Source organism: Lissotriton vulgaris, chromosome 10, assembly GCF_964263255.1.
Source record: "Lissotriton vulgaris chromosome 10, aLisVul1.2, whole genome shotgun sequence".
In the NCBI taxonomy this organism is placed as follows: Eukaryota; Metazoa; Chordata; class Amphibia; order Caudata; family Salamandridae; genus Lissotriton; species Lissotriton vulgaris.
The window spans coordinates 872,920,431-872,942,313 of NC_141698.1; positions in this window are offsets into that span (position 1 = coordinate 872,920,431).

The following is a 21,883-nucleotide window of genomic DNA, read 5'->3' on the forward strand; positions in this document are numbered from 1 at the left end:
TGCCAGATTGAAATGAACAACATGGTTGAAAGGTTCAAGGCTCGTGGCTATCCGCCACAAACTCTACAAAAGGCTGTTACCCGGTGTGGAAACATAACCCGTGATGAACTATTGCAGGTTCGCACCAAATCTGAAAATTCCAGAATGGTTGTCGTATCCAAATACACGGTTTTGAGTAAACAGTTCAAGAACATCATTTCCAAACACTGGACATTACTCAGCCTGGAACCAGATTTCCAGGGAGCTTTTGCACAACAACCCATGTTCGCCTATACCAGGGGAAGAAACCTCAAAGAAATGCTTTGTAAACCCAAAACTGAAAGTCAACCGGTCACATACAAGGGTCTGCGCCCTTGCTATAACTGTAGTAACTGCCACAATTGTATTCTGGGGAATGTTGTCAACCATCCCATGAAGGGGTACCCTATTAAATTACAGGTGAACGCCACGTGCAATTCCATGAATGTCATCTATCTCTTGAAGTGCCCCTGTGGCAAGTGTTATGTGGGACACACTGAACGAAAGATCAGGACACGGTTGTTGGAACACAAGAGTAACATAAGGACTGGCAACCTAAAATCTACTGTTGCTACTCACTTTTCAGAACACAATCATACTGTTGCTCAACTAAAATACCTCATCCTGGAGCAAGTACCAGTGACACACGACAACAAAAAAACCTTATTGAAGAGGGAAAACTTCTGGATTCGTTACCTGGCGACCATGCAGCCGCACGGGCTTAATGATCGCATGGAGTTTTTATGCTATTTGTGATTTATCCTGCTTGTTCTCATCTGTCATACTACATACGCCTGTTATCCCTTTGATTATCGTGTTTGTTTCGTGTTTACCTCTGGTGTTCTCTCTTGTAGTTTTGTCAGTGCTTCATTTTCGCTTCCAACTATTTTTTCATTTTTGTTTTCCACTACACTCTTTGTCAATGTGCACCTTAATTCATGTTGTGGGACTTGTTCCGGCTTTTTCGTGTTTAATGTGAATTACACCAGTCCAAGATGGCGCTCACTCCTAGATGCACCTTAGTCCATCTTTCATGTTTACACGCCAGCTCATAACTGACACTGTCCGGTCGCGTTTGCTTCGCGATCCGGGTTGGTGAAGGCGGTTCGCGTTCACAGCGCATATCGTGAGTACCTCTGGTTGGGGGACTGATGCATCATTTCTAACCTTTCGGCGGTCTGTCTGCCGGCGCTTTTGTAAAATTGGGCAGCGTCTTTTTCTTACTTTTGGTTAGCGGGATCTTTTTGAACTGTGTGGCACATGCACGTTATACCATCATTCACCGCTTCGTTTTTACACGGTGATGCACTGGGTTTACCTATCGTGTTTACGTGGGGACACTTTGCTTTATTCTGTCTGTCCACTTGGTGTTCTGTCTCTTATAGGATTATTTTAACATTTGCTATTGCTTGTTCTATTGTCTCCCATCTCTTACTCCTTTTTGAAATGTGGTTATTGTGGTGAGCACAAGTTGAGTTTCTACCTCACACCACCTTGTGACTGTTTATGCAGGTTGTTGTAGATATTTGAACTGGACTTGATTATGGCATTTCTTTTGTTTGTAGAGCAATCCCCTGAGGAAGGGCTTTGTTTTAGCCCGAAATGCATTGGGACTCATAATTTTCGGACTATCATTCTGTTGATGTTAACCTTCATTTTCATTTGGATCACGATGTCTTATACATGAACTCAATGTATATGTACCAAACCATGATGAACTAGTAAACCATTTGGATGAAACACTCATGAAGTTTGCTTTAAATCATTAGACCCGTGTGTCTTTCCTACGCTGTGCACTGGGGGGTCTATCTCTCATCAGGGGTAGCCTTGTATTAGTCACGTATGAGTACCCAGACAATGTCATCACTGCACACACAACGCCAACAACACACGGTGGGCCGCAGGACATGCCTACCGACACACAAGTGTACTACTGAGCGGAAATTGGCATGTCCAGGATGACACGTGGGGATATTCTAAGGTGAGTAAGATGATACTGTCCTGAACATTTCATATGCAAACAGCAGGCACAATATCACATATGGCACACACATGACGTGGTGACTCAGGGTCATGCTGTGCGTCTATTACACCTCTGACACAGTGGGCATGTTGCTGTCATCATGTGCCAGTTCCCTGTACTGATTGGTGTGGCAGTCCAGTGTTCATGTGCATCGCAATATGTTGTAGACGTTACGCCGGTGCAAAGTGTTGTATTCATGGGATGCACATGTGCTGAAGGAGTAATGACAAGTCTGGCCAGCTCTTCACACATCAACTGAGGCACTAGGTCACAGTCCCTGTGCTTCTTCAATGTCTGCCACACTTGGGGCATGCTGATGTGAGGATGCCATGCTGATGTATGCATCCACATTGTCAACATGAGGGTAGAGTACATCCCTGCTATGTGATTTCCTGGAGTCACACTCCCAATGGTGACATGAAGGAGGTCAGGAACGCAGCCTACACAAACGTTCACATGAGCATGTCTGACGCACTGTACATACGCCTCGTTTCCCTATAGCTTTTCAGCCCTACGCGAGCAAAGGTACCCCAATGGTACGTGCGTGTGTATGCCTCGTTTCCCTATAGCTTTTCAGCCCTACGCGACCAAAGCGTACCCCAATGGTACGCACGTGTGAACGCCTCGTTTCCCTATAGCTTTTCAGCCCTACGCGAGCAAAGCGGGTACGCCTCGTTTCCCTATAGCTTTTCAGCCCTACGGGAGCAAAGCGTACCCCAATGGTACGCTTTGCCCTAATCCACTTTTGACCTGCGCTTTGGATGATGTTTGTTTTTCACATGTACTCCTATGGTGCAATGTCTATGTATGCATCTTCCTTTGCACATCATCATGTTGGAGGGGGGGTCTGTGACACCTGTTGGAACCTTACATGTGGCACCACATGTGCACTGTGTCTGCTGTTCTACATATTTAGGCACTGATCTTGAGTCTAAACATGTGTCTTCTGCACGAGTCAGCCTCAGTGGCCTTTGTCCATGGTACTCTTTAAAATAGTCATGTGTTGGCTACAGGTGCACAATGTACAAGTGCAATATTTTGGGCTTATGCATACTCACACTGGGCAGTGCGTGTGTGCATAGTTGCCACATAAGTCAAATGTTCTTTGTAATTACTATTGATGGTCAGTCACACAATGAGGCTTGGGGTGTCAACAGCTGTGATGCCAGTGTGAGGTGATGTTACACTTGGTTCAGGTCCCAGGATGGCATAACATGTCACTTCAGGAAGGACTTTTCCCATGTGGCACAAGGTGTAAGAAAATTCAACATGTGCAGGTCTGGGTTTGGGTGGCTGGGTGTGTAAATGAGCTGTGATGATTCATCAGCTATCCTGTTGTCAGGCAGTCAATCATCATTGTGTCGCTTATGATAGATTTTTCCATTCACTGTTGCTTGTATCCTACTATACATTATGCGTAGTGTCTCTCGCAATTGGCCACAACTAGACATATCATTGTGCAGTGTTCAGTCTCCTGTGACTCATGATGCATGCCATGTTCAGAAATGAAGCCTAATGAATTGTAGCTGACATGTCTGATGTGTACAGGTGACTGATATGTTATTATTCTTCTCCTTGCCCACAGCATCATCATCTGAATCTGGAGGGGACACAGGCGCGGACCACAAAGAGGGACACACCGACAGTGCCACCTGCTTTGAGGAGTCGGAGGGAGGCAGTGGCACGGAGGGTGATGAGAGTCTGCTGGCCGGATGACATGTGACTGACACATCTTACCATGCCGACAACTCCGAGTCAGACTCTCAGGAGGAGGGGGAATATGCAGCAATGGTCTCTCCATCATCTTTGGCTGGCGTCCCCTCCTCCAGTACCATCTCCACCCTCCCAGTCATTAGTGTCCCTAGGGTCCGTGCTAGCAGCCATGTCTCCTTTGTTCCCGGCACCGCAGCCCCTGCCCCTATGTCCCCTGCTGCCCTCAGTGCTGAGACTGTGGACCTACTCCGACAGATTGCAGTAGGTCAGACATCCATACTGACTGTCCTCCATGGACATACACAACTGATTACACAGTTGGTGTCGTTCATGGAGGGCATGTCGTCGGCCATGTCTGATCTACATCGGAGTGTGGCTGCCATAGAGTCAACACTGACGGCAGCAATGTACTCCCAGCAGCCTCTGTCTCCCCCCCATCCTTCAGACCCATCCACCTCTGCCTCTCCCATATCTACACAACATACACGCAGATGCCACAGGTCACACATACCCAGCACACCCACACGTCAGAAAAAGCTCAAAGCTCCACGCACGCAATCTCAAGGGGATGTAGGCACACCCACAGGGAGAGGGGACACAACGCACACACGCATCCACACACCCAGGAGTACAGACTCACAGCCCTCTACCTCCACCCCCAATGTGTCCCCGGGTTCAGGTGGTAGTTTTTCCACACTGGCTGAGGTGTGCAGCCAGGTTTACAAAGCTACTTTTGTCGCTGCACCAGCCAGTGTGGATGAATCCACTACACCTGCACCCACTCCTCCTGTCCTTCCCTCTCCTGTCCATGCGTGCCAGAGGATTCCACAGATGGTGCCCCCATAGTTACCACTGCGGATTAAACGCCATGTGCAGGCAAGTTAGTGTGTGATCACTCCCATGGAGGCACATATTGTTGCTCAGACTTTTTTGGACTGGCCATTGGCCTTTAATGAGCAAGGACTCTTATTTGCTTTTCTTTTTTTGAGCAGCTGAATAAAGCATTTATGTTAATTGTCTGAAGTAGAGTTTGTGTGATAATGTCTGTGACTGCTATGTGCCTGGGAGCTGATGTGATGTTCAAATGTAGGTATGTTAACATGTGTCAATCTCCTCATGGTAATGATGTTCACAATGGTATGTTGTTATGTAACAGCTGGGCACTGGTGGGCACTGGTGGGGGTGTTAGCCACACACACACTCTGATGCTGGGCACTGGTGGGCACTGGTGGGGGTGTTAGCCACACACACACTCTGATGCTGGGCTCTGGTGGGCACTGGGGGGCACTGGTGGGGGTGTTAGCCACACACACACTCTGATGCTGGGCTCTGGTGGGCACTGGTGGGGGTGTTAGGCACACACTCTGATGCTGGGCTCTGGTGGGCACTGGTGGGCACTGGTGGGGGTGTTAGCCACACACACACTCTGATGCTGGGCTCTGGTGGGCACTGGTGGGCACTGGTGGGGGTGTTAGCCACACACACACTCTGATGCTGGGCTCTGGTGGGCACTGGTGGGCACTGGTGGGGGTGTTAGCCACACACACTCTGATGCTGGGCACTGGTGGGCACTGGTGGGGGTGTTAGCCACACACACACTCTGATGCTGGGCTCTGGTGGGCACTGGTGGGCACTGGTGGGGGTGTTAGGCACACACTCTAATGCTGGGCTATGGTGGGCACTGGTGGGCACTGGTGGGGGGGTGTTAGCCACACACTCTGATGCTGGGCACTGGGGGGCACTGGGGGCACTGGTGGGGGGGTGTTAGGCACACACTCTGATGCTGGGCACTGGTGGGCACTGGTGGGGGTGTTAGCCACACACACACTCTGATGCTGGGCACTGGTGGGCACTGGTGGGGGTGTTAGCCACACACACATTCTGGTGCTGGGCTCTGGTGGGCACTGGTGGGCACTGGTGGGGGTGTTAGGCACACACTCTGATGCTGGGCTCTGGTGGGCACTGGTGGGCACTGGTGGGGGGGGTGTTAGGCACACACTCTGATGCTGGGCACTGGGGGCACTGGTGGGGGGGTGTTAGGCACACACTCTGATGCTGGGCACTGGGGGGTGTTCTGCTCACCACTTATACTTACAATCACATTGCAGGCGTATGTGCCACACGTCAATTGCACTGGTGTAGTGCGGTGACGTACCGTACGCCCTGGTCGATGACGTAGGTACGGCCGGTGTCCGTATTGCACTGGTGTAGTGCGGCGACCTGCCGTACCCCGTGGTCGATGACGTAGGTGCGGCGTATTGCGCTGGTGTAGTGCGGTGACGTATAGTACCCCCTGGTCGATGACGTAGGTACAGCCGGTCTCCGTATTGCACTGGTGTAGTGCGGTGACCTGCCGTACCCCGTGGTCGATGACGTAGGTGCGGCGTATTGCGCTGGTGTAGTGCGGTGACGTACTGTACCCCCTGGTCGATGACGTAGGTACGGCCAGTCTCCGTATTGCACTAGTGTAGTGCGGGAGTGTGTGGCGCAACATGGGCAGACATTACAATCGTGTAATGGAGATGTGCGCGTGTAGCAAGACGTACAGGTATGTAGAACCTCGTTGTACTCACCTTCTGCGCCGTCGTCGGTTTCTCAGTACGAGGTGGTGGGCGTACAGAATAGGGATTGCACGGATGATGGCGTCCATGTCCTGCTTGTCGCGTACCGGGGTGCGGGTCGTGCCGAAGTCTGGTTTTACGGTAGTTTTGAGCTGTCGTAGAAAAAGAGCCGTACGGAGTGTGTGGAACACGGATCGTACTTTGTGGTTCGGGAGACGCCGTTTATGTACGTACGGACGTAGCGTCGAGCGTCAGCCGACTGCTATTCGTACGGACTTTCGATTCGTACGGCGTTTTTTACGAGACGTACGGAGTGACGCATTAAGTTGTGATCGTACTTGCACATTCGTACGGGGACGCCTTTGGGTTCGATTTGTACGGGGAAAAACGCCCCGTACAGCAATTCGGAGCTCTTTTTACCGGATCGGAATCGAGCCCCGAGTGTGTGTGTGGGTGGCTGGGAGGTGTATGACTCTGTGCATAGATGTGTAAGCAGTTGATTCACTAGATGTATAGGTTCAAAAGTGCATGTGGAAACAGCTGTATGGGCGGTTGACTGTGTGCATGAGTGTATTGGTGAGTGAATTGATATCTCAGTGCTACATGTCAAAGTAAGTACATATGTAAAACACAGTACATGTGAGAGTTGACATATATAAATAACTGTGCATAAGAGCCAGTGAATTTGTGAGTGGCTGTATGGATCATTGTGAACTTGTATCAGGGATTGTATAAGAGAGTAAATATGTGTTAGTATATGTTTGAATAAGTAAGGTGTGTATAACTGTATAGTTGAGGAAATGGAAGTGTGATTGATTCTTTGCATGACTGACTAGGTGTGTGAGTAACTCCATGGATGAGTGACAGTCTGTGAGTGTCTATTTACTCTGAGTGTATCTAAGAATATATATTTGAGTCTGAAGAGGTTCACCTTATTATCACATTAATGATGTCATCAGTGATGTGATCAGTAATGTCAAATGAGATGTCATCAGTGATGTCATCAGTGATGTCATTTGAGATGTCATCAGTGATGTCTTCAGTGATGTCATCAGTGATGTCACTGATCATGTCATGAATGATGTAATATGTGACATGATCAGCAGTGGATTGCGGGTGCGCGATATATAGTTAGTGCAACTAACTATATATGAAATTTCAATGGTTTTGTGTGAGTAAAATAAGGTTTTGTGAATGCTAATTCCTAACTATATATGGTCTATAACCCATGGTTTTTTCAGTGAATTTTCAAGGTTTTGTAAATGCTAATTCCTAACTATATATGGTCTATAACCTATGTTTTTTTCAGTGAATTTCAATGTTTTTTTAATAGCAGATATCAAAAGCTGTAAAATGTCAAGTACGTGGTAGGTAAAAACATTTTCGTGTTTATGCACGCTGCTGTGCTTTGAACGCTGCCCCCCCCTCTTTTCTTTTAGGAGTATTCTCTCTTTGCAGATAGTGAAGGGTAGGTAACACAGGCCTTTGCCCCCGTTGTAATCCGCCGTGCCTGCTTTCCTCTCAATTTGATTGATTGTTATCCTAGCATTTATTGTTTTGGAATTGGTTCTCTTTGGTTCATTCTCTATTTACAAACAAGCACAGAGTCGCAATACTCTGTTTAGTCTTTGCAGATAGTGAAAAATCGTTAAAAAAACTAAAGGAATAAAGCAAAATCAGTAGGCCACTAATGGGATCTCTTTTTGACCTCGCTAAAATAGAAACATTATGAACAACCCCTCATGAGAAATACGAAACTAGTGAGAGGAACTGAGCTCGACACCATGATGGCTGCAAGACAGCTCGGCTCCGCCGCCCACCCCACCCAAAATAACGACAAACTCTATGCAAATATTATAAATATATACAACACACCAGCAAAGTAACAGGGTAAAACGTTTTATTAAATAACTATTTACATGGCAGCCTGCTGCAACATCGATCCAAACAAGCCTTTGTATTTGGGACTCAAAATCAACAAGTAACAGGGTAAAATGTTTTATTAAATATCTGTTTACATGGCAGCCTGCTGCAACATCGATCCAAACAAGCCTTTGCATTTGGAGCTCAAAATCAACCATCAATAGTAAGATTTTCATAGGGGAGTGTAGGTTCATGGTTTTCCATCCACAGACTAAAAGCCTGGAGTGGGAGTGAAAGAATAATAACTAGGTAAGAAGGAAGGCAGAGGTTGTGGTAAGGACTCTGGATATAGTATGTTGCTTGGACCCTGTCAGACGAAGTCTTCCTCGGAATCTGATGCGATGATATAAGGGCCCACCTCTCGATACCTCCAATTCTGATTGTAATTATTACACAGAATATTGAAGTGATCAAGCGGGGGGAAAAGGGGAGTTGGGAAGGGACAGCTGGGAGGGAGATCTGAAAAGGAAAAAGTTAGACACACACTAATACCTATTTACTTATATTTCAGTAAGTTTTCCTTAATGCAAGCAGCAATCTAAGCATGGAGTTTTCATGTAAAACTAGATTCACTTCACAAAATTCTGTGGAATAATATCGCAATTAAACCTCTTGCAATTTGACCTTTTATACTAATTATTCTCCAAATGCTTGATATTTCTTTGCACATAAAACATCTGTACTTTTCTGATAAAACTCTCTCAGAAAAAATAGCACGATTTACATTATCTTCTGTAAATTGTTCACTGTTAGATAGTATCAAAACCTTTAAACTTGTTCACATAGCACGAAACTGTGTATTGCCAAACACTCTAATTTTGTCTTGTTATAGCTTCATAATCAAGTTACATGTAGAAAACATAAGCAAGAGATTTATCTTGTTTCTGTGCTAAAACAATAACTTTCTATTCGAAATATTATGTTGGGTTTACTTTAACCCTGGGCGGAGTTCGCGGAGTGGGGCTTCGCGGAGCTACGCGAAGTGGGCGAGAAACTACGCCCACCTCCGCACTCCGCGTAGCCCCACTCCGCAAACACCACTGGCCGCCAGCCCCGCCACCCGCCTCCCTCCCGCCCTCCCTAAATACTTTGAAATAAAAGAATCAAATAATTTAAAAAGCACTTACCTTGCCGCCGCTGCCCGCCGCGTCCCCGGGGCTCGCTATCTTCCATCTTCTATACTAATGCGCATGCGCGGGCGGCCGCGCATGCGCATTTTCTCGTGAAAATGCGCATGCGCGGCCGCCCACGCATGCGCATTAGTAAAGCGGACGGAAGACGGAAGATAGTGAGCCCCGGGGACGCGGCGGGCAGCGGCGGCAAGGTAAGTGCTTTTTAAATTATTTCGTTCCTTTATTTCAAAGTATTTAGGGAGGGCGGGAGGGAGGCGGGTGGCGGCCAGCTACGCTCCGTCTGCGGAGCGTGCGTAGTGCCGCCTGGCTCCGCCAGCTCCGCAAAATGCGGAGTAGGCGGCACTACGCACACTCCGCAGACGGAGCGTAGCTGGCCGCCCACCCCTAGTTTACTTCATACCAAAAACATTGAAGATTTCTAATTCCTTAAATAACATGATATAAAAAACTGAAACAGCGTTTAAATGTTTCTTGCTCTTTAGATTCTCTAAATACAAAAAATAAAAACCTTTTTGTGCATTAAATTGCCTTCATACCTAAAGAGTACGACCTACTCTTAATTATAGGTTCATCTGCAAACTCTGGACCCCAAAGGAAGAAATTCCTAGAAGAAATCCGGTCCAAAACCACCTTCTCAAAGACTGCCGGAGAAGTTACCAACTCAAGAAGCTCCTCCGGAAAGGTCTGCTCCAGCGCGGCACACACGAATCTGCATCAAAGGGTTAAACAGCATACCAAAACACAGAGCCTGCCTGGAATCAACCTCCTTCTCAGAAATCTCCAGAATAGTGAGCACAGATCCTTGGGTGTGGTCACGTACATCAACGTAACCACACCCGCGTAATTTTCCCTGCTTGCGGCGTTGAAATGCGACAGCATGCCAAATTGCACGCATCTCGCGGTACGCAGTTGCCAAAGTGCACGCATCTCGCGTACCCTGCTAAACCTCACTCATCTCGCGTACCCTGCCAAACCTCACTCATCTCGCGGACCATAGGGAATCAATGGAATTTTTAGGGCAAAATACATTTCCAAAGTTTAGCCTGCCCTAGCCCTATAACAAAGCAACCACCAATGTCCAGCAGGGGAAGACCCATGAGTCTTTCCACATAAACGTTTGGGACATGGCCGAAGGCCAAATGGGGCGGGCCCTAGACCGCAAGCGCCCCTGGGCCTGACAGTATTCCCCCCTCCCTGGAGCGGTCTAGGGCCCAGCTTCGAGGGATGAAGGAGGTGGAAACGTCGCACCAAGCGAGAGGCATGAATGTTCTCTGCCGGTTCCCAAGAATCGTTCTCAGCTCCGTAACCTTTCCAGGAGACAAGATACCACAATCTGCTTCTCCTTAGTTTAGAATCCAGTATGTCCTTTACCTCGTATTCCCAGTTACCCTGAACCAAAACTGGCGCTGGCCTAGTTGCCACATTTTGTCTAGCTGGTTTCAAAAGGGATGTATGGAACACTGGATGGATTCTCAAAGTTTTTGGAAGTAACAATTTGTACGTTACTGGATTGACTTGACGAAGTACTGAATATGGTCCAATAAACTTAGGATGAAACATACTTTTTCTTTTGAAGGTTAAGTTCTTGGTAGACAACCAAACTTTATCCCCAGCAACATATCTTGGACCAGGTCTATGATGTTTATCATACTGCTGTTTGTACTTTTCCTTACTTTGTAGTAAACGTTGGTGAGTTTGTTGGTGAACAGTTTGCATATGTTGTATAGCATCCTGTACTGCAGGTGTATCACTTACATGTTTGGGCAATACTAAAGGAATTGTGTTTGGTAAATAGCCATAGAGAGCCTCAAATGGAGATGACCCAGTTGAAGAATGCGGTGATGTGTCATAAGCCATTTCTGCAATCCAAAGCAAATCATACCAAGATCTCTTGGAGTCTTCTACGTAACATCTTAAGTATTGCTTTAATGTCTGATTTAATCGTTCAGTTTGACCATCAGTTTGGGGATGGTAACTAGTAGACATATTAGATGTGATTTGTAGACTTTGACACCATTGCTGCCAGAATTTAGATGAAAACTGAGACCCTCGATCAGACAGTAACACTGAAGGCAAACCATGTAATCGCACAATGTTTGTTAGTAGTATTTGCGCTAATTGTCCTGCTGTTGGCAATTTTTTACAAGCAATGAAATGGGCATATTTTGTTAAACTGTCCACTACTACCAAAATTACTGAATGAAGATTCACTAGTGGTAAATTTGTGATGAAATCTAAAGAAACATGTTCCCATGGTTTGATTGGTGTTGGTAAGACTTGTAACAAACCTTTTGGTTTGCTATGATCAGTTTTAAATCTAGCGCATGTTTCACAGTTTTGAGCCATCAAAGAAACATCCTTTTTGAGAGTTGGCCACAAAAACAAGTTTTGAATCTTTTCTACAGTCTTTTTTGGACCTGGATGTCCTGCCATAGGATGGGAATGTAGTCAATTAAAGACCTCCTCATGTAATTCCTTGGTTGGAAGGTAGACTTGTTTTCCATGAAATGGTATTCCTTCTTTGATTGTTTGGTTTTTCTTCTTGTTATTCCATTTCTCCCATTGTGATGGAGGAAAATTCTCATGTATATTGTCTAAGAACTGATCAGCATTCAACAAACAGATCACTTTGTCAGGTTCTATTATTGCTTGTGGAGTTCCTTCACGCTTATGTAATGTTGAGTCTTTCCTGGATAAAGCATCCGCCTTTTTGTTGTCTTGTCCAGGTCGATAGGTTACTATGAAATCATATTCTGCAAAGAACATCATCCATCTCATTTGTCGTGGAGTTAACATTCTGGCTGAACTCATGAATTGTAAGTTTCTGTGATCTGTATACACTGTTACTGTGAATTTTGCTCCCATAATATAATGTCTCCATTCCTTAAATGCTTCAAGTATTGCAAGCAACTCTTTCTCTGCAATTATGTAATTCTGTTCAGCTGCATTCAATTTACGAGACATATAAGCGACAGGATGCATTTGACCAGTTTTGTGATGTCTCTGAGATAAAATGGCTGCAATTGCAACATCTGAGGCATCCGCTTCGATTATAAAAGGTTCATTCACATCAGGATGCATCAAAATTGGGGCTTCAGTAAAAGCTTTTTTCAAACTTTGGAATGCTTCATTTGCTTCTGTAGTCCATTCGAACTTCACCTTTTTTCGTAACAGACGAGTTATGGGAGCTACGACTGCTGAAAAGGGATTGATAAATCGTCGATAGAAGTTTGCGAAGCCCAAAAAACATTGCACATCTCGAACAGATTTTGGGATTGGCCGTTCTGCTACTGCCTTTATTTTTCTATCAGTCATTTTCATGCCCGTTGGTGTGAGCAGTACTCCAAGAAATTCGACCTCAAAGACATGAAAATCGCATTTGGATAACTTGCAATACAGATTGTGTGATTGTAATGCCTTTAAAACTTGTTTGACATGACCTTCGTGCTTTTCTTATGAATCGGAATAAATTAAGATATCATCTATATAGACAATAACAAATAAATCTAGAAAATCCCGTAGAACATCATTGAGGAAAAACTGGAAGGCTGCTGGCGCATTACAAAGACCAAACGGCATTACCAAATATTCGAACAGTCCATATCTAGTTTTAAATGCAGTTTTCCATTTGTCTCCTTGTCTGATTCTCACCAGATGGTATGCTCCTCTTAGATCAAGCTTGGTGTAAATTACTGCTGTTTTTACTTGATCTAAAAGAACTGGGATTAATGGTAAGGGATATTTGTTTTTGATGGTGATTTTGTTCAAAGCCCTATAGTCAATGCACGTTCTTAATTCACCATTTGCTTTTGGAATAAAAAACAAAGGGGAGGCGGCTGGTGACTTTGAAGGACGAATGAACCCATTTTCAAGATATTGATCCAAGTATTCTCTCAAGTGTTGATTTTCTGTTTCAGAGAGTGCATAAATCCTACAGTTCGGTACACATGAACCCGGCATGAGATCGATTTGGCAATTATAGCTGCGATGAGGAGGAAGGACTGCTGCTTTCTCTTCACTGAATACCTCCTGAAACATTTTGTAACATTTGGGTAGAATTGTCTCTTTTTCTTCTGCAGTAGCAATTTGACTGATTGTTTTTGTGAGAGTTCCCATACAAGATGATTGACAAAAATCAGATTGGAATACAAGTTCTCTCTTTTGCCAGTCAATAATTGGATTATGTAGACAAAGCCATGGCATTCCTAAAATAAAGCCGTATTGAGGTGCTTGGATTACATCGAATTGAACCTCCTCTCTATGATATCTCTTTTTTGAGTCTTCACAACACATTATTACCTTTGAGGTTTGCATGGTGACTGGACCTCCGGACAAAACTTTTCCATCTACGGCTTGGACTATTTCAGGAGTGTCTTTTTTCTCACAGATGATACTCGAACGCTGGGCGTTTCTAAATCGACAAAGTTTCCTGTGGCCCCAGAGTCAATTAAAACTTCCATTTGACAGATTTTGTGAATCAGTTGTATTTGAACTGCTAATCGGAAATGTGCTTTGTAATTACTTACACAAGAGTTTATTGAAGGGTAAGCAATGGTTCCCAAGATATCCCCTTCTACCAATCCTGGGCATGTTAGTTTTCCGACTCAAAGTCTTTTGTTTCCAAAACTGACACTTTACCTGTGGTTGGAGTTTTATTCTTAGGTTTCAACATACAATCTTTCACAAAGTGTCCTTTGCGTCCACAATAGAGACACTGTCCATTTTTGCGTCTATTCTCTTTCTCGTCTTTTAACAATGGTTGTCTAAGGGTTCCAATTTCCATTGGTTCAGAGCTAGATTCAGAATGTGTGAACTGAGTTCTGGGTTTAGTTTCACTTTTCCAATTAGGTTTCTCTCCTCTTTTTTTATCACCCCTTCGTTCTGATAGTCTGTGATCCAATCTCAAAGTTAGATTAATTAAATCTGAACAAGTTGTTGGTTGTGGGTCAATTTGAGCTAACACATCTTTCAGATCGTCCTTCAACCCTTGATAGAAAAGTGCTGCTCTTTTTTCTTCAGGCCAAGAGGTTTCTGCGACCAATCTATTAAAATGTGACAAGTAGGCAATGAGATCTCAATTTCCTTGTCTTAATTGTAACAGTTCTCGATCTGCAGACAAAGTTACTGTTCGTCTGTCGAATACTTTCTCAAATTCTTCTACAAAGCGCCGCCAGTTATACAATAGAGCGCTATCTTGACGTACTAGCGGAACTGCCCAATTTGCAGCATCTCCAGACAGATAAGAAATTAGAAAAGCTATTCTGGATTGAGGGGTGGGAAATTCTGCAGGTCTACAAGAGAAATGCAATTCTATTTGTGTTAAAAATATTTGAACCTTAGAAGGGTCTCCTGAAAAACGTTCTGGTGCAGCCAGAGGAATTTGTGGTGGAACAGTTACTGATATATTTGTGGAAGCTCTAGTGTGAGTGTTCAAAATCTGAATATTATCTACTTTATCAGACAACAATGCTGTAGCAGCCATAGTTTCATTTAAATCTGCCTGCATTTTATCTATTGCCGCAAGTAAATCATCCATGGTGGCCATTATGTCAACACAGTCAGATCGGGAGGAAAATAATTTGTGGGCTCACTATTCTGTCAGACGAAGTCTTCCTCGGAATCTGATGCGATGATATAAGGGCCCACCTCTCGATACCTCCAATTCTGATTGTAATTATTACACAGAATATTGAAGTGATCAAGCGGGGGGAAAAGGGGAGTTGGGAAGGGAACAGCTGGGAGGGAGATCTGAAAAGGAAAAATTTAGACACACACTAATACCTATTTACTTATATTTCAGTAAGTTTTCCTTAATGCAAGCAGCAATCTAAGCATGGAGTTTTCATGTAAAACTAGATTCACTTCACAAAATTCTGTGGAATAATATCGCAATTAAACCTCTTGCAATTTGACCTTTTATACTAATTATTCTCCAAATGCTTGATATTTCTTTGCACATAAAACATCTGTACTTTTCTGATAAAACTCTCTCAGAAAAAATAGCACGATTTACATTATCTTCTGTAAATTGTTCACTGTTAGATAGTATCAAAACCTTTAAACTTGTTCACATAGCAAGAAACAGTGTATTGCCAAACACTCTAAATTTGTCTTGTTATAGCTTCATAATCAAGTTACATGTAGAAAACATAAGCAAGAGATTTCTCTTGTTTCTGTGCAAAAACAATAACTTTCTATTCGAAATATTATGTTGGGTTTACTTCATACCAAAAACATTGAAGATTTCTAATTCCTTAAATAACATGATATAAAAAACTGAAACAGCGTTTAAATCTTTCTTGCTCTTTAGATTCTGTAAATACAAAAAATAAAAACCTTTTTGTGCATTAAATCGCCTTCATACCTAAAGAGTACGACCTACTCTTAATTATAGGTTCATCTACAAACTCTGGACCCCAAAGGAAGAAATTCCTAGAAGAAATCCGGTCCAAAACCACCTTCTCAAAGACTGCCGGAGAAGTTACCAACTCAAGAAGCTCCTCCGGAAAGGTCTGCTCCAGCGCGGCACACACGAATCTGCATCAAAGGGTTAAACAGCATACCAAAACACAGAGCCTGCCTGGAATCAACCTCCTTCTCAGAAATCTCCAGAATAGTGAGCACAGATCCTTGGGTGTGGTCACGTACATCAACGTAACAACACCCGCGTCATTTTCCCTGCTTGCGGCATTGAAATGCGACAGCATGCCAAATTGCACGCATCTCGCGGTACGCGGTTGCCAAAGTGCACGCATCTCGCGTACCCTGCTAAACCTTACTCATCTCGCGTACCCTGCCAAACCTTACTCATCTCGCGGACCATAGGGAATCAATGGAATTTTTAGGGCAAAATACATTTCCAAAGTTTAGCCTGCCCTAGCCCTATAACAAAGCAACCACCAATGTCCAGCAGGGGAAGACCCATGAGTCTTTCCACATAAACGTTTGGGACATGGCCGAAGGCCAAATGGGGCGGGCCCTAGACCGCAAGCGCCCCTGGGCCTGACAGACCCTGAGATGCTTCGATGTCACTGCCTTGCACAAATGGCATAAGTCCTGGATGTTGGGTGCCATAGTTGAGGGTTCCGAGCAGCGCTTGTAACACTGTCTGAAGCTTATTTGCACCTGCTGCAGCTTCACTATTCTCAAAGTAAGTGGGGGCTGTTTGTGGACCTGACTGCATTGGAAAACAATGTGATGCGGTGCCTCCCTGAACCGCTTGACGGAGGCCCCCGAGATAATTGCGCCTGCTCCACACCTTGTCCCACAATCCGTTTGACCTGAAGACATGTCCTGCGGTGCCCTGGTCCGACCATCACATATACCTGCGCCAGGAGACGGCGTGGGGTGCACTAGAAGGGAGAGGCGGCGCAAACGAGCCTCCCCCACCTCCCCAGGTGGAGGTTTCTCAGCTACACCCCAGCGCTTCACTCGACCAGCTGACTTGGGCCCGCTCTTGCGACACAGTGCCTCGCTCGGCCAGCTGAATTGCGCCTGCTCTTGCTATTACAACGTCTCACCCGCCATCCAACGGAATTGCACCCAATCTTGCGGTACAGCGACAGGCGGCTGCTACGGAGCTCACGAAATGGCGGTCGGCTCCACAGACTTGGGCCTGGCCTGCAAAGATGGCTCTGGGCAACCGTGGAACTCGGACGCTAGATTGCTAGAGCATGGGCCCCATTCCAAAAGAGTCCCCTCAGCCTTGAAGATTCTACAATAGTCACGGGACCCCCGACTCCCGTAGACTTCCGGTGGAGAGCGACTGCCATGATTGCTCGCGGAATGGCCACGACGTAGCCACGAGATGGTGGTGCTCTCATGCTGACGCCAGCGTCAGTCTGAAACATCCAGAAACACTGTAGACTACCAATTCGATCACTTCCGGTGGAGCCCCAACGTGACCCGGTAGGGAAGAACTTGCCCTCCTTTTGACTGATGGTTCTTGTTGCCTGTCCCCTCTGTTCTCATCTAACGGAACCTTTTTGGATTGCTGAGTGAGAAAAAAAAAGGTGGGGCTTTCATCATTTGGGAAAAAAAAATGTTTCAATCCAATGAAAAGTGTTATTTTTAGGTCATATGATCAAGCATTTCATCATTAGGAAACCAAAAGTAAAATGAACCAATGAAAAGTTTTATAAACAAGTCACATGACCTGTTATGCGGCTTTGGGCTATAAAAAGCCTACAAAATCCGTTGGCCTGTGAGGCGGCGTCAGTAGCGGACCGATGTGCGAATAGGCCGAAGGCAGCACAACGCGCCGAGATCCGGATGGCACCGAGGTGGTGTCCAGCAAGTTGCCGCACTGGTGTGGCCAACCTACAATGCTGCGCCGAAAGACGGCGTGGGGTGCCCGGGGGGGGAGGCGGCGCGGATGTAGTTTATGGCCCCAACTGTAAAGAATCACCCCTGTTCAAAGGAGTTACAGTAGATCAAGGCCCCCACCTCATGAGATCCGTCACACCACACGCGTTCCTACTATCTGATAACGATCCTGTATTGTGATTGGGGATGGGATTCTCACTGTAAGGGTGTGTGGGACCGAGCCTGAAGTGGAAGATTCCAGGGATGCCTTTTTGTACATCAAAGTCTTCACAATTATGTGTCACATTAAAAATATATAGCACTCCAACAAAGTAGTAGGATTATAACACTTTAATAACTTATAAATATATACAACGCTCCAACAAAGTAAACACGTTAAAAAAAAACTTTTTAAACAACTATTTACATGACATTGCTTTAACCAGGATAGACAAAGAAATGACACAGTGATGTAAAAGTTTCTGAAAGAAATGCCAAGAACGTCCCATGTGAAAGTGAATTTTATCTGGCAATTTTTTTCTTTTCCTTCTCATGAAAAGAAAGTTAATGCCAGGTTCGTTACCTGCCTCATCTGCAAAAAAAAAAACTCTCGAGAGGGACCGAAAAAAAATATAGCTATGGTAATCATACCATGCATCGGCACATGGAGAGGTGGCACCCTCTTAATTATTCTAAAGCACAACTTAGAGATTTGGTGGATAACCCCCGACCGGCAAAAACATCCACCAATGACTTAGCAATAAGTGAGTCAGAGGCAAGGGAAATGGTCCCAAATCTGCAAAAGAACTTTGGGCAGATGGGATTGACTTGTGTGCATGTGGAAAATTAATTTCATGCGGAGAGATGAGTATTACTTTAATAAATAGATCATATGAAAATCATCAATGTCCAAAACGTCCTAGAAAGTAATTTTTGTCATTTTTGAGGAAGAGAGATAACCTACAGTGGTACGGGGTCGTTTTCGTTCGTACTAGGGGGGCCAGGTGACATTCCTTTGGGGTGGCTTAGGGGCATTTAAAACAACTTCCCTGATACAGGTAGCATATAAAGTAGAGGCTAAATACCAGGATCTTTATCGATTGCTTTATGCTGTACAAAAATGAAAAACACATACAACAAACCTGGACCATTCATATTTTCAATGTTTCTGCGTACTATACTTTTTAACCCTTAACTAATTGAGCTGCTTCATTTCACCTGCTTTTTTTTTTTTAAATCGGAAACAGTGGCCATTTATTCGAAACTTACCAATCTACGCGTTACAACTACGTTTGCTTTTTCCACAACCTTTAATAAAAATGTTGGTGCCCAAGTACGGGCCTAGAACCCGTGGGCCGGCCACGGAGCAGGCTGGAACTGTAAATGGGGGGGGGGTATTTATTTGTGGAAAAGATAACAGAGTCAGTGGTCGTTGATTTCATAGTAAAAAGTGCAACAAAATCATATCGATAATTCATTGTGAGCAAGTACCAAAAGTGTCGAGAATTCGAACCTTCAATAATAAATACAGTAATCAATGATGCATTAGAGCTTAATATCAATTCATTGTTCGAACGTGTAATCAGTACCCGTCCCATGTCAATTCATTGTTCGAACGTATAATCAATACCCATCCCAGATCAATTCATTGTCCGAACATATAATCAGTCTTATCCCATATCAATTCATGTGCTAAAAACTGCATACATATCTCATGATATCAAGGCACAACAAGGAGTTGAGAGTTTCATTTGTACCGGCGCCATTTTGGGTGAGGTCAGGAAGGTCCAAGTATAGTCAAAATGTCTCCACCAACTCGTGGTTGGACCGGGACCTCTTTCGGCAGTCCAAAAGTTTTCTTTGAAGGGTAGCAGAGGGGACTGGCGACATGAACCATCAGTCAAAGTGGGGTGGGAGGCAACAATCTCTCCTACCGGGTCATACTGGTGTTCCACCGGAATTGATCAAGTTGGTAGTCTTGCAGGATTTTGATCATTTCAAGACTGAGTCCGGCGCCGGCATGAGCGCGCCGACGTCCCTTGGCTACGTCGTGGTCGTTCCGTGGGTGATCATGGCAGTCATTCCCCATCGGGGGTCGTGGGCCCCCGTGGCTCTTATAGAATCTTCAAAGTTGAGGAGAACGTTTCTGGACGCAGGACTCATTTTCTAGCTGAACTCAAAAGTGTTGTTGTACCCCAAAGGTAAACGAGACCCCCGCTGGGTGAGCGGAGCATCATTGCCTCGCAATAGTGGACGAGACCTTTTGTCGGGTCAGTGGAGCGCCGCTGCATCGCAAGAGTGGAGGAACCCTTGTCGGGTGAGTGGAGCGTTGGGGGTGCAGCTGAGGGGCCCCCACCTGGGGGGGTGGGAGAGGCTCGTTCGCGCTGCCTCTCCCTCCCAGCGCACCCCACGCCGACACCTGGCGTTGATATCCGTGATGTCCGGACCAGGCGATAAGAGGGGGGGGTCGGAGGCAGAGGCAAGACATCCCCCCGTGGCCTGCAGGGCGCCGCTTCAGGACCGAACGGGGAGCTCATACCAAGCCGGGGCCAGACCAGGAGATACGAGGGGGGGGTCGGAGGCATGTGCAAGACATCCCCCCCCCAGTGTTGTCGCAGCCATTATTGAAAAAAGAAGAAGTCCCATCGGCCCCGGCTCCTCTCCTGGTGCACCTTACGCGACGACCCTTTTGTTGGGTGAGTGGAGCGTTGGGGGTGCAGCTGAGGGGCCCCCAACGTTCGCGCCGCCTCTCCCTCCCAGCGCACCCCACGCCGACACCTGGCGTTGATATCCATGATGTCCGGACCAGGCGATAAGAGGGGGGGGTCGGAGGCACAGGCAAGACATCCCCCGTGGTCTGCAGGGCGCCAGAAGAGAATGGGAGGACCAGTACATTCCGGGCCGACCATCCCACGACTTCTCCGGCTGATGGCGGCAAGTCAGGCCCCGCCCTGCACGTGTCGAGGCCTCGTCTTCCGGATGGGCGTAACCGTGGACCTGTTGCACTTCGGGAGTTTCCGGAATGGGGGTAGGTATCTGCTGATTTGTATCTATTTCATGTTACCGTTATTGGGCGTGGTGGGCGGTGGGACAGACATGCTTGGAGCAGTGGGGGGGGTGGCGGAGGTTAGCTACCTCGTGGCTGCCGTAACGTCAAGCTTGGCTTCTCTCACCACTTTCATGTTTCTTATTTCTAGCGAAGTCAAAAACTCATCAGTGGCCTACTGATTTTGTTCGATTTCTTTCCCTTCCTTTTCAAGTGTGTTTCATGCTAAAGTTTCTGTTTAACAGGATACAGTGATTACTTCGTATTTTACATATGTCTTCTTTATTAGGGGTACTCTCCGGTTGAGACAGATGATGTACCTCTAATAAATGGTCCGGGTGGAACTAGTTTCTCAATCAGTGGGGAGTAGATGGGCATGACAGATTACAACGGGGGACAAAAGTCCGCATTACCTATCCTTCACTATCAGAAAACAGAAACAACAATGACAACTAATAGTAGTGATATCCTGAGCGGGTGATGGAACTGGGATTGTTAATGGAAAAAGTGATGTCACTGACCATGTCATGAATGATGTAATATGTGACATCATCAGCAGTGGATTGCGGGTGCGCGATATATAGTTATTGCATTTAACTATATATGCGAATTTCTATGGTTTTGTAAATGCTAATCCCTAACTATATATGGTCTATAACCTATGGTTTTTTCAGTGAATTTTCAAGGTTTTGTAAATGCTAATTCCTAACTATATATGGTCTATAACCTATGGTTTTTTCAGTGAATATATATATATATATATATATATATATATATATATATATATATATATATATATACACACACACATATATATATACATGTCTGCGGAATGGGAGAAATTGCGGGAAGCGGCTGCTTTGGATATATTTGTGGACGCAGACACCAGTACTGCGACAAAGAGCAAAAAGGCAGAAACAACGACAGTCACTGATAAAGATAACAGTATTAAAAACCTATGTGCTGAACTAGAGAAACTTCGAAAAAAGGAAGTTTCAAAATGGTGGGAGATAAAATCACTGCAACGATACCTGGACGTGGGCAGAGTACTACGAGGACTAAGAATATTAGTTGCCCCCACCTGTGAGAATCCTGATCCGGCCATGCTGCAAGACTGGGCGGACAACAATGCCCTAGCATCCCAAAACATGCTTAAAATACT